Here is a 12,892-nt window from a genome sequence, read left to right as displayed (position 1 = left end):
CACTTTGCAAAGAAAGATGCATTTTGCAAGGTAATTTTCTCCAGAGTCCTCACATGATCCAGCTCTGTGCTTGGCTGAAGCTCTCCCTTCATTTCCTGACCTCACAGGAGACACTGGAAGTACAAGGAACCATAGGTTCCTGCTGTTGTTAGTCAAATCCTGCGAGGAGGGAGCAGTGGCATGGCCGAGCTGCGCGTGTCTATGGTAACACAAAGCTTGGCTCGGGAACACGCCCACATGGGTGCCCCCCATAGTACATGTCACTAGCAGCAGGGCCGTCTTTAACCAGTTGCCGACCGCCGCACGCCGATGTACGTCGGTAGAATGGCACGGGCAGGCATAAGGACATACATGTACGTCCCTTGCCTCCCGCGGGTCGGGGGCCAGATCGGGCCCCCGCCCGGTGCCTGCGGCGGTCGTTTTTCGTCCGGGAGCGATCCGGGACGAGGGGGCGGCCATTCATTCATGGCCACCCCCTCGCGATCGCTCCCGACGAATAGAAATCCCCGGTGACATCACTTCCTCTCCTGTAATGTAAACACAGGAGAGGAAGTGATGTATTCTCTCCTCCGTGTCGGTATTTTTCGTTCCGACACGGAGGAGAGCGGATCGGTGAGTTGCACCAACACTCTACACACACAGTAGAACATGCCAGGCACACTCACACCCCCCCTTTACCCCCCGATCACCCCCCCAATTACCCCTGCCCCCCAGTCACAGTGACACCAATGTCATTTTTTTTTTTTTTTTTTTGCATTGGTGTCATTTGTGACTGTAATAACTGTTAGGGCAGTTAGAGTTAGCCCCCTTTAGTTCTAATGTACCCCCCTAACCCCCCCAATAAAGGTTTAACCCCGTGATCACCCCCCGTCGCCAGTGTCACTAAGGCTGGGTTCACATTGCAGCGGTTTATGAGAACGAAGTGCAAATCACATCCGATCTCTGTGCGATTCGAGTTCAGCCATTCGCCGCACCCGCCGCAAATTCGCACGGGAACCTTTTTTTGGCCCGCAGCAGAATCGGATCGCATGGGTGTTCACACCATGTGATCCGAGTTTGCAGATCGCACTGCGATATGCGAACTGATCTGGGGGTGTCATTAACATTTCACTGACACTCCCAGCAGTTCGCATAGGGCAGTGTGAACTGCCGCCGGGAGGCATGCGATGCGGGAACCCGCCGCGGATTCGCGGCGTTTCCGCATCGCTCCAGTGTGAACCCAGCCTAATAAGCGATCATTTTTCTGATCGCCGTATTAGTGTCACAGGTGACGCTAGTTAGGCAGGTAGGTATTTAGGTTCGCCGCAGCTTTTTATAGCGCCAGGGACCCCCATATACTACCGCATAAAGCTCCCTGATTGCCCCCTAGTTAACCCTTTCACCAGTGATCACCATATAACTGTTACAGGTGACGCTGGTTGGTTAGTTATTTTTTTTATAGTTTCAGGGCACCCGCCATTTATTACCTAATAAAGGTTTAACCCCCTGATCACCCGGCGGGTGTCATTTGTGACTAATAACTGTTAGGGCAGTTAGGGTTAGCCCCCTTTAGTTCTAAGGTACCCCCCTAACCCCCCCAATAAAGGTTTAACCCCGTGATCACCCCCCGTCGCCAGTGTCACTAAGGCTGGGTTCACATTGCAGCGGTTTATGAGAACGGATGTGATTCGCACCGCACTGCAGTGCAAATCACATCCGATCTCTGTGCGATTCGAGTTCAGCCGTTCGCCGCACCCGCCGCAAATTCGCACGGGACCCTTTTTTTGGCCCGCAGCAGAATCGGATCGCATGGGTGTTCACACCATGCGATCCGAGTTTGCAGATCGCACTGCGATATGCGAACTGATCTGGGGGTGTCAGTAACATTTCACTGACACTCCCAGCAGTTCGCATAGGGCAGTGTGAACTGCCGCCGGGAGGCATGCGATGCGGGAACCCGCCGCGCATTTGTGGCGTTCCCGCATCTCTCCAGTGTGAACCCAGCCTAATAAGCGATCGTTTTTCTGATCGCTGTATTAGTGTCACAGGTGACGCTAGTTAGGCAGGTAGGTATTTAGGTTCGCTGCAGCTTTTTATAGCGCCAGGGACCCCCATATACTACCGCATAAAGCCCCCTGATTGCCCCCTAGTTAACCCTTTCACCAGTGATCACCATATAACTGTTACAGGTGACGCTGGTTGGTTAGTTATTTTTTTATAGTTTCAGGGCACCCGCCATTTATTACCTAGTCTCACTAGTGTACCCCTAAATTTAGGGGTGTCTACTTTCCAAAATGGGGTCATTTGGGGGGGGTTTGTGCCATCTTGGCATTTTATGGCCTTCAAAACTGTAACGCCCTTAGAAAGCCTGAAGGCGGTGCTTGGTTTTCGGGGCCCCGTACGCGGCTAGGCTCCCAAAAAGTCCCACATATGTGGTATCCCCGTACTCAGGAGAAGCAGCAGAATTTATTTTGGGGTGTCATTTCACATATGCCCATGGCATGCGTGAGCAATATATCATTTAGTGACAACTTTGTGAAAAAAAAAAAAAAAAAAAAAGTTTGTAATTTTCCCGCAACTTGTGGCAAAATATAAAATATTCCATGGACTCAACATGCCTCTCAGCAAATAGCTTGGGGTGTCTACTTTCTAAAATGGGGTCATTTGTGGGGGTTTTGTGCCATCTTGGCATTTTATGGCCTTCAAAACTGTAATAGGTAGTGAGAAGTGAACTCAAAAATTTACGCCCTTAGAAAGCCTGAAGGCGGTGCTTGGTTTTCGGGGCCCCGTACGCAGCTAGGCTCCCAAAAAGTCCCACATATGTGGTATCCCCGTACTCAGGAGAAGCAGCAGAATTTATTTTGGGGTGTCATTTCACATATGCCCATGGCATGCATGAGCAATATATCATTTAGTGACAACTTTGTTAAAAAAAAAAAAAAAAGTTTGTAATTTTCCCGCAACTTGTGGCAAAATATAAAATATTCCATGAACTCAACATGCCTCTCAGCAAATAGCTTGGGGTGTCTACTTTCTAAAATGGGGTCATTTGTGGGGGTTTTGTGCCATCTTGGCATTTTATGGCCTTCAAAACTGTAATAGGTAGTGAGAAGTGAACTCAAAAATTTACGCCCTTAGAAAGCCTGAAGGCGGTGCTTGGTTTTCGGGGCCCCGTACGCGGCTAGGCTCCCAAAAAGTCCCACATATGTGGTATCCCCGTACTCAGGAGAAGCAGCAGAATTTATTTTGGGGTGTCATTTCACATACGCCCATAGCATGTGTGAGCAATATATCATTTAGTGACAACTTTGTGTAAAAAAAAAAAAAAAAATTTTTTTTTGTCATTATTCAATCGCTTGAGGCAAAAAAATAAAATATTCAATGGGCTCAACATGCCTCTTATCAATTTCCTTAGGGGGTCTACTTTCCAAAATGGGGTCATTTGGGGGGGTTTTGTACTGCCCTGCCATTTTAGCACCTCAAGAAATGAGATAGGCAGTCGTAAACTAAAAGCTGCGTAAATTCCAGAAAACGTACCTTAGTTTGTAGATGTGACAACTTTTGCGCAAACCAATAAATATACAATTATTGACTTTTTTTTTACCAAAGACATGTGGCTGAATACATTTTGGCCTAAATGTATGACTAAAATTGAGTTTATTGGATTTTTCTAATAACAAAAAGTAGAAAATATCATTTTTTTTCAAAATTTGCGGTCTTTTTACGTTTATATCGCAAAAAATAAAAATCGCAGAGGCAATCAAATACCATCAAAAGAAAGCTCTATTTGTGGGAAGAAAAGGACGCAAATTTTGTTTGGGTACAACATTGCATGACCGCGCAATTACCAGTTAAAGCAGCGCAGTGCCAAAGTGTAAAAAGACCTCTGGTCATTTACCAGCAAAATGGTCCGGTCTGAAAGTGGTTAATATAGGTTGGACCCTAGGCAAAACATTCCCCCCCCCCCATGCAGTTTCGCTCTCCACCTGCTTTGAGGCATACAATAAATCGCAGCTAGACTCAAAATCAGTTTACTGAATCAGATCAGGCAGCAATAACAATTGCTTGCCAGAGGTTACAGTGTATATTGTTACTGCTCACTGATTAGTTTCTAGAGGTTACAGCACATGATTTATGCTTGTTTGGTTACTAGAGATTACTGTACATCAATACTGCTCACTGATTGGTTGCTAGAGGTTACTGCACATCATTACAGCTTACTGATTGGTTGCTAGAGGTTACAGCACATCATCTCCTCACTGCCTGCACAACATGGACTGAGGAGGTGAGGGGACCCATTAATAGACAGAAAACACCTAGGGATCCTAGGACTCCTGGGATCAGTCCTGGGGGAGGGGTGGGTGTGTTCAATTTTCACCATGCCCCACTATCTCCCCAGTGGAAAGCATTCCATATAGGTGATGGATATGACCTTAGGGGGGCACGATATACATATGAATGCTGCCGGTCCGCTGCTATTTACATATCAATGCTGGTATTTACATGTAAACACAGGGTCTGCAAGTGAGTCACCTGTACACAACAATAGAGCAGAGGATCAGGGCCGCTCTGTGCACTACCATTTCATTTTTCAATCAACACATTTTTTTGCGATTGAATTGCAATACCATTTCACAGAGCAGGTAAGTATAACACATTTTTATATTAGTTGGATATAACTCTTGTGTACCTGTATCCCAGACTATTTTGACGTCAGGCCCTGGTATAAATATTGGAGACCACAAAGGGGAAGAAATGGGAAAAATGGGACTTTGTGATACCCTCAAAGTGTGAAAAATAAACAAAATATAAAATTGCATATTTATTGAGAATATCATTAAAAATAACTCCATAGCCCCATAAAGCCCTGGGTAATAGTATGCTGCATACACAGCATCACAAATTCAAAGATAAAAATATTTTAAATCATATCATAGGTTTTCATAACATTTCATCACTGATGATGATACAAGAATGGCGTGAAAACACGATGATGTACTTTACACATATCTGCCTGGCTAACATTCAGAGGGAAATCTCAGCCCCTCCCACTGTAGTCCTTAGATCAGGGAAGGAGAGTGGTAGGCGGTCACGTGAGTGCACATAGGAGATGTGAAAAAATTTATTTATCTTATTATTACAGAGGGGCTGGCAGGAATTGGGATCACTGGGTTTACAACCACTTAAAGTAGTGAAGCCACCTATTAATTAAGAATCTCCTGAATTTAGATATTGTTCAGAGGTTTAGTTTATATCTCTCCATATTAAAAAACGTGTCTGGTAATAATAGTGTTCTCATTTAACAACCTGATGAGCAGAAGATGTAGAGGTCGCCAAGCACACACAATATGCAGAAGCAAACACAGCTTGATGAAAAATCCTGGTCTGGAGTTTATCCAAGGATCCTCAAGAATCAAACAAATGCAGTAGCATAGTAGAGTATAGGCACACTGCAAAGAATATATAAAGCTGAAAAGGTATATAGACAAAACTTCAGCCAACTGATATCTCCAATAAATCTCTATAAATCCTCTGTCCTTGCAGGAGGCATATGTGTATAAAACTCACCTTGGTGATCAAACATTTGCTGGAATACTTCCATGATTAAAGTCCACCCAGTACCCTTCCCCAGCTTACACAGTAGCATCTCCATGGTCTTTTATGTGCATATCATGATTAGTAATTTTCTAGATGAAGATAAGATAGGATAAAGCCCCGTACACACGAGAGGACTTATGTCCGACAGACTTCCAAAGGAGTTCCGCCGGAATTCCGCCGGAGTTCTGACAGACTTTTCGGCCGAACGGACTTGGCCACACACGATCACACTAAACTCCGACGGATTCGAACGTGATGACGTACGACCCGACTCGAATAAGGAAGTTCATAGCCAGTAGCCAATAGCTGCCCTAGCGTCGGTTTTAGTCCGTCGGAGTAGCATACACACGAGCGGATTTTTCGAAGGGGACCGGGTCCGGCGGAGTTCCGTCGGGAAAATTTGAAGCATGCTTCATTTCTAAAGTCCGTCAGACTTTTGCGAAGCTAAAGTCCGTTGCAGCCCACACACGATCGGATAGTCTGACGGACTCGGTCTGACGGACTTTGGATGTTGAAAAGTCCGCTCGTGTGTACGGGGCTTAAGAAGACCTTTATTGTCATCGTAAAATACATTTACAAGATTACAAGGGGAGTCTTGTAAAGGTGCCATACCGGTAATACAAGTATTGTGCTAGCACCACCCCGTAGGAGCTGCTGTTGTTTAACCGGTTCTTTCCCAAGATTAGTGCAGAGGCAGTCAGGAACACAGCAACAGTTCACTTACTTACTTACTGCAGGGATCTTGAAAATACGGCCCCCCAGCTGTTGCGGAACATGAGGCATTATAAAACTCTGGCATTGTCAGACATGACAGGAACTGTAGTTCCTGAAAACTGTAGGATCATATTTTGGAGACCCCTGGTCTAGGAGATGCCTTATTAGTGTTTTATTACTGAAGAATTTGGGTTGGGTATAGGGTGATGTTCCAGCTTTCTTGCTGTGCTACCTGAGATACTGGATAGCACACTGTCTGATCCATTGGGCAACCCTGCCTTGTGCCTTGACTTCTGCTGAACCTTAAACTCCCATGAGCTTCCTGATTCAAGCCTGTCTCTGCACTTCTTTTTTTACCAGATTATTGTGCTCTCTTCAGCCAGTATCTTGCGCTCCTCTTCCCTGCTGCTGTCCATATTGTGCTACCACTCGTTATCGACCCTTGGCTTGTTCCTCGACTATGCTTCTGCCTGATCCCAACCTGCAACTACTTGTTACTGACCTTTTGGCTTGTTTTACTAAATATGCTTCTGTTTGATCCTTACCTGCTTATCCGCTTCTGGACCCTGGCCTGCTCACCTCCTGAGGGCTGCGACCTGGTACCAGCACACAGCCAAATCCATATCCACCATTAGGAGCTCTGGTGTCGTGGATGTGCTGTGCATAGCGCTGCAACTGATCACATGCGCACAGGCTCATTGAGATGTGTTCCAACTCACAGGCATCCAGCAGTGAACAGACTTGCGCCAGATCGCGGAGATCGTGCACGCGCGCAAGGTGATGCTGCCTTGGCGCCCAGTGACCTTTAAAAGTGGCTTCTCTTGAATGGATTCTTGCTGTTTGATCTTCAACGTATCCTGTGACCTGATCCTGAACCCGCATCTGCTCCAGTACTTACCCGACTTCTTGACCTTGCTGCTGTTTCCAGTCCTGACCGTTGGCTTTTCTTGACCTTGCTCTGTCTGCCCATTTGCCTGACCTCCTGTTATAGATCCTGCCTGAACTTTGACCACTTTCCTGCCCTTCTTGTCTGATTGATCCACTGTTGTGACTTGGCTAGTCTGACCCTGCTCCTGCCTCTTGTCCTGCATCTGAGCGCATCTGCATCTGCTTCTCCTCAGCGCACCTGCATCTGCTTACTTGTATCCACAGCAATCAAGCCTGTTCCTGTCTCTGCCAGCAGACATCATCTTCAGCCAAGTGAACCCTGCAGGCCCTCATACCTCACTGCTCTCAGATGGTCACTGTCCCCACTCCAGTGATCCCAGAATCAGGGCTGTATAAGAGGTCTCCCTCTGCACATCAGGCTCAACTCCAAGGTACGTATCATCTGGTGAACACTGTTTAGTACTTAGACTCTGCACATCAGGTGAGCCTGCGTCATCTGCAAGGGTGACTGTCTGTGTAGCTATCCTGCTGGTCAGGGCTAGCGCTACTGCTATAGCAACTTGTCTGACTCCTGATAGTGACAAGGACACTCCACTTTGCTAAGCTTCCCTGAACAGTCTCTATGCAGGAGCAAGTACAGATGTCAGAACTGAGTCCCAGACGGAGCTACCACTGGCTTTTCTATCCAAAGATAACAACACACAGTCACTAGGACCCTGAATTCAGATCGGTACTCACAATGTCACAGCATCAACAGATGCCTCCTTCCAGTATCCACTGGAGTGAGTAAATGGTTAATGCAAACAATGCCACTGGACAGTCAGATCCCTTCCAGCTTCCACAGGGCACTTTTCAATGAGCTCTCCAGACCAGGTACTTAGGTGAAATTCCCTTAATAATTTTAATGCCGCGTACACACGGTCAGAATTTCGTCCAGCAAAAGACCGATGAGAGCTTTTTGTCGGAAAATCCGTCCGTGTGTATGCTCCATCTGAATTTTGCTGGCTTTTTCAGACGGAAACATTTTCTATCGGAAATTCCAATGGTGTGTATGCAATTCTGATCAGATTCAACTAGGAGACGGAAGCTATTAGCTACTAGCAATTAAACTTCCTTTTTCTAGTTCCGTCGTGTTGTATGTCACCGCGTTCTTGACGGTCGGAATTTGATGTGATCATATATGCAAGACAGCTTGAGCGAAATCCCGTCAGGAAAACCATCGGAGCTTTTTCTGACCAAAATTCCGATCGTGTGTACGCGGCATTAGAGAATGATTTTAGAATTAGCCCCCCCAGCTATGTCACAGTTGGGACCCAATAAACATGCAGCAAACTCCAGCATTCTGCCCAGATGGACAAACTCCTGGCTGCTCCAGGCCTCAGCCTATTTGTTTGCTCTTCAGCCACCTACTTGGCACACCTATCCCAGGCATTGCCTGAAGTCCCATAAATATTCAGACTCCTTGTTTGACTTTTCAGCCCACTATGATTCAAAAATTCTCTAAAATACAGGGAAAACAATCAAACTTGCAGCCTATGAAATACAAAAAAGCCTAAGGCCTCTTTCACACGGACGAGATCCATTCAGGTCCGCCTGTCAGTTTTTTAGGCAGACCTGAACAGATGCTCCATAGACCTCTATGGAGCATTGGATGTCAGCGATGACATCCGACCCGCACTGATCCGAAAAAGTGTGATGGAGGAAAAACCTACTTTTCCATCCGTCTGCGGATCGGATCGAGTGACAACGGACTCTGAGGGCCGTCCTCATCCGATCTCTCATACAGTGTGCAGAGACGGACCTATCATCCTCCTGCTCAGCGGGGATCGAGGGAGCAATCCCTGCTGAGCAAGCGAATCATCACGGATCCGTCCCATGTGAAAGAGGTCTAAAGCAATCAACAACTGCTTCACTGATTACAGAGGAGTCAAAAACTAAATTTGTCTAACATCCTAACAACCTAAGTGGGTGCTACAACTTCCTGGAATATACATGCATCAATTTTTCTTAAGCACTCTTTGACTGTGTATATGCATGCACTACAGCTGTCTGCAATAGACTACATATTGTATTACATTTGCATATTAATGCGTAGATTTTTCATCTATATGATTAAAGGGGTTGTAAAGTAAAAAATTTTATTTTTTTAAAATAACAAACATGTCATACTTACCTCCACTGTGCAGCTCGTTTTGCACAGAGTGGCCCCGAACCTGCTCTTCTGGGGTCCCTCGGCGGCTGTCTCTGCTTCCTCCCGCAGGTGCTTCTCACGTTAATGCGAGCTCCCTCGCATTGGTGAGAAGCACTGCGGGCGCGCTCCCGTGATACATCCGGCGGCTATAGCCGCTCGCTGTATCACAAGGCCCCGCCCCCCGGCGCGCTGCGTCATTGGATGTGATTGACAGCAGCGCGAGCCAATGGCTGCGCTGCTTTCAATCCATCCACTCCAGCCAATCAGCGGCCAGGCTGAGCGGCGAAGAGGACGGCGGGGGCGAGCGCGGGATTTTCGAGGGGTCAGGTAAGTAAAACGGGGGGACTGGGGGCGCCGGCAGTGTCAGATGTTTTTTCACCTTAATGCATAGAATGCATTAAGGTGAAAAAACATTTACCTTTACAACCCCTTTAAGCAATGTGATAGTGGAAGACATGATATCTATTATATAAATATCTACCTATACTTCTATTACACATATGGCAACTTCATCTCCAAATTTACCAATTATTATGAGCACATAAGGGATAATATGTAAATAGTCCTTAGGCTTCTGTGCAAGCTGTGGAAGGATGCCAGGTGGACTTGGTATCAATAATCGAAGGAAGTATTTCAGCAAATGTTTGACCATCAGATGAGTGTTTTATATACATGCCTTTTACACGGACATACTGAGATTTATTGCAGGGGGATTTTATTGGCTACATTTTTGTCTGTGCTTCATGCCTTTTCAGCTTTATACTTGTTTTGCAATGTACCTATGCTCCACTATGCTACTGCATAGGCTTGATTCTTGAGAATGCTTGGATAAACGCCAGACCAGGATTTCTCACATAAGCTGTATTTGCTTCTGCAAATTGTCTGTGCTTGGTAATCTCTATGTCATCATAACACTATTATTAACAGAGTTATTTTATATCAGAAGATGTATACTACTTTCTGGACAATATTACATGTAAACAGATCCTTAATACATAGGTGGCTTCACTACTTAAAGCGGGACTTCACCCTAAAGGGGAAGTCTTGCTTTATGCCCTTCTCCACCTCTCCGCTTCTATTATTGGCACTTTGGGTGGAGAGGGGAGCTGGTACCTGGTTTTGACATATACTTGCATACCTCTCAACTTTTTGAGATGGGAATGATGGACAACTATCAGCAATAGTATGGAGGCATAGGACAGACCCCTTGCCACATCCCCTTAAAGGAGAATTGTACAAAAAAACAAGATTGGTTGTGCTTTTTTACCACTACTATTCCTTTATATTGGCTTTTGGAATTTACAAATGCAGCAATTTAGAAATCAGATGAAAGGTTTAGTGCTGGAAAACACTTTTTGATAGATAAAAAGTGTATTTTATATACAACTATAAAGAGGGACAAATGAGATGGAATGAGGGACAGAGGGACATTGCTCCAAATCAGAGACAGTCCCTCCAAATCAGGGCTAGTCGGGAGGTATGGGTACTTGCTCCCACTTAGGATCAGATTGCCGCAACGATCCACCAGATGTTCTCCCCCTAACTGCAACCTTCTGCTACGTGACACAGGTCCCAGAAGGCTGGAGGACCATTCACAAAGTGCAGGAATCACAGTTAGCTGCCCATAGTAAACATGGCAGTACTAGGGACCTGAAGACTGGCAAAGAAGCAGTTTGGGTGAGCACAGCATTGAATCCCTGGACATGTTTGTATCCTTTTATTAAAAGTCAGCAACTACAGTATTTGATCTCTCATGGGGGCCAGTCTCATGAATAGGATAATAGGAAGGGAAAGAGTTCAGACAAACCACTAACTGGCCTCTTCTACCTGAATGGGAATCCCTGTGTCAGCTCAGATAAGATCATGTGTTATAGGCAGTTAATCCTGTGACAGGATACAATGGAAGCCACAGACTTTTAAACAATGTAATAATAAGGCTTATGACACAAAATTATATCCTTAATCTCCAAAATTAAACTACACGACCATTACCTAGTGAATGTGTATAGTCTAGTTTTCATTACATTTTTTCCTACTGTGTTATTTTGCCTCCTTGTAATGCCCATGAGCTCCCAACCCCTTCACTTCCATTTGTTTGGGATGAGCGGTCATGTGCATTTAGGGTTGCCACCCTTTCGGCAAGCCAAACATAAACACTTTAGCGGCAACACACTATCCTCACCTCACCAAGGCAGCCAACCCTATCTACGACACCTCAAAGCAGTCCATCAACATCACAGCACCCAAAAGCAGACCCACACTTCTCCTGGCACCCCAAAGTAGTCCACCCCACCTAGAACACCCAAAACATTGACCTGACACTCCTTAGCATCTCACGCTACTCCTGGCAGTACACAGCTAATCACCCACACCGGGCACCCCATAGGAAGCAGTTCTGTATCTCTCATTATTCCTCTGTAATACTCCCCCCCCACCCACACTATCCCTACCACACCAAAGCAGCCCATCCTATTGTTGTAGAATCTCATATTAGGCAATGTATTTCATATTATTCACATTGATTTGCATATGTTTTATTGATAATATAACTATTATTATTATTATTATTATTATTATTATTATTATGATATAGTAGTGGTCTTATCAATACTATTGTTAAATAGTAAAACAATAATTATTAATCTTTATTAATGTATAAATCTAGAGAAAGTTTTAAATGCTGAACTTTAGATGACCTCTCTGCTTCTTTCTTATACTATTTATAAGATAGTTTACTGAGTGAAAGTTCATTAGAATAGATTTAAGTTAAATAGAACTGTCCCAAGTCCTTGAAATGCATATAAATCTAACAGATAAGATAACAAAACAGGTGATTAAAATAATTATGTGGAATACGGGAAAGTTATGTACAGAAAGTTAATTAAGTTTGACAGGGTCAGACAAAGGTCTGTTTGTGCCCTCATTAAAACTGTTAAAGCGGAGGTCCACCCTAAAGTGGACCTTCCGCTAATCGGAACCCTCCCCCCCTCCGGCGCCACAATTGGCACCTTTCAGGGGGGAGGGGGGTGCAGATACCTGTACAATACAGGTATTCTGCACCCACTTCCGGGATAGCTCTCTGCGGAAAGGGGCGTAGATTACGCCCCTTTCCGCAAGCGCCCGCCCCTTTCTGCAAGTGCCCCGCTGCCTGCTGGGAAACACACAGATCCCAGAGGCCACGGGGACCGTCCTTATTGCGCAGCGTGATTCGCGCATGCGCAGTAGGGAGCCGGGAAATGAAGCCGAAAGGCTCCATTTCCTGATTCCCATACCCAAGATGGCAGCGGCAGCACCCGACAGACGATCTAGAGATCGGCTTCGGGTGCCGACATTGCGGGCGCGCTGGACAGGTAAGTGTCACTATTTTAAAAGTCAGCAGCTGCAGTATTTGTAGCTGCTGGCTTTTAAAAAAAAAAAAAAAAATGCGGAGTCCCGGCGGCCTCCCGCTTTAAAATACATAGATTGAGTGAGACATATAACACATTTGGTGGGGTTATTGAAAGTTCATTCTCCCAAAAGTCA

Source organism: Lithobates pipiens, unplaced genomic scaffold (assembly GCF_037356315.1).
Source record: "Lithobates pipiens isolate NorthernLeopardFrog02 unplaced genomic scaffold, aLitPip1_a1.2 Scaffold_10, whole genome shotgun sequence".
NCBI lineage: Eukaryota > Metazoa > Chordata > Amphibia > Anura > Ranidae > Lithobates > Lithobates pipiens.
The sequence above is the reverse complement of the archived record's forward strand: the minus strand, read 5'-3'. Positions refer to the sequence as shown.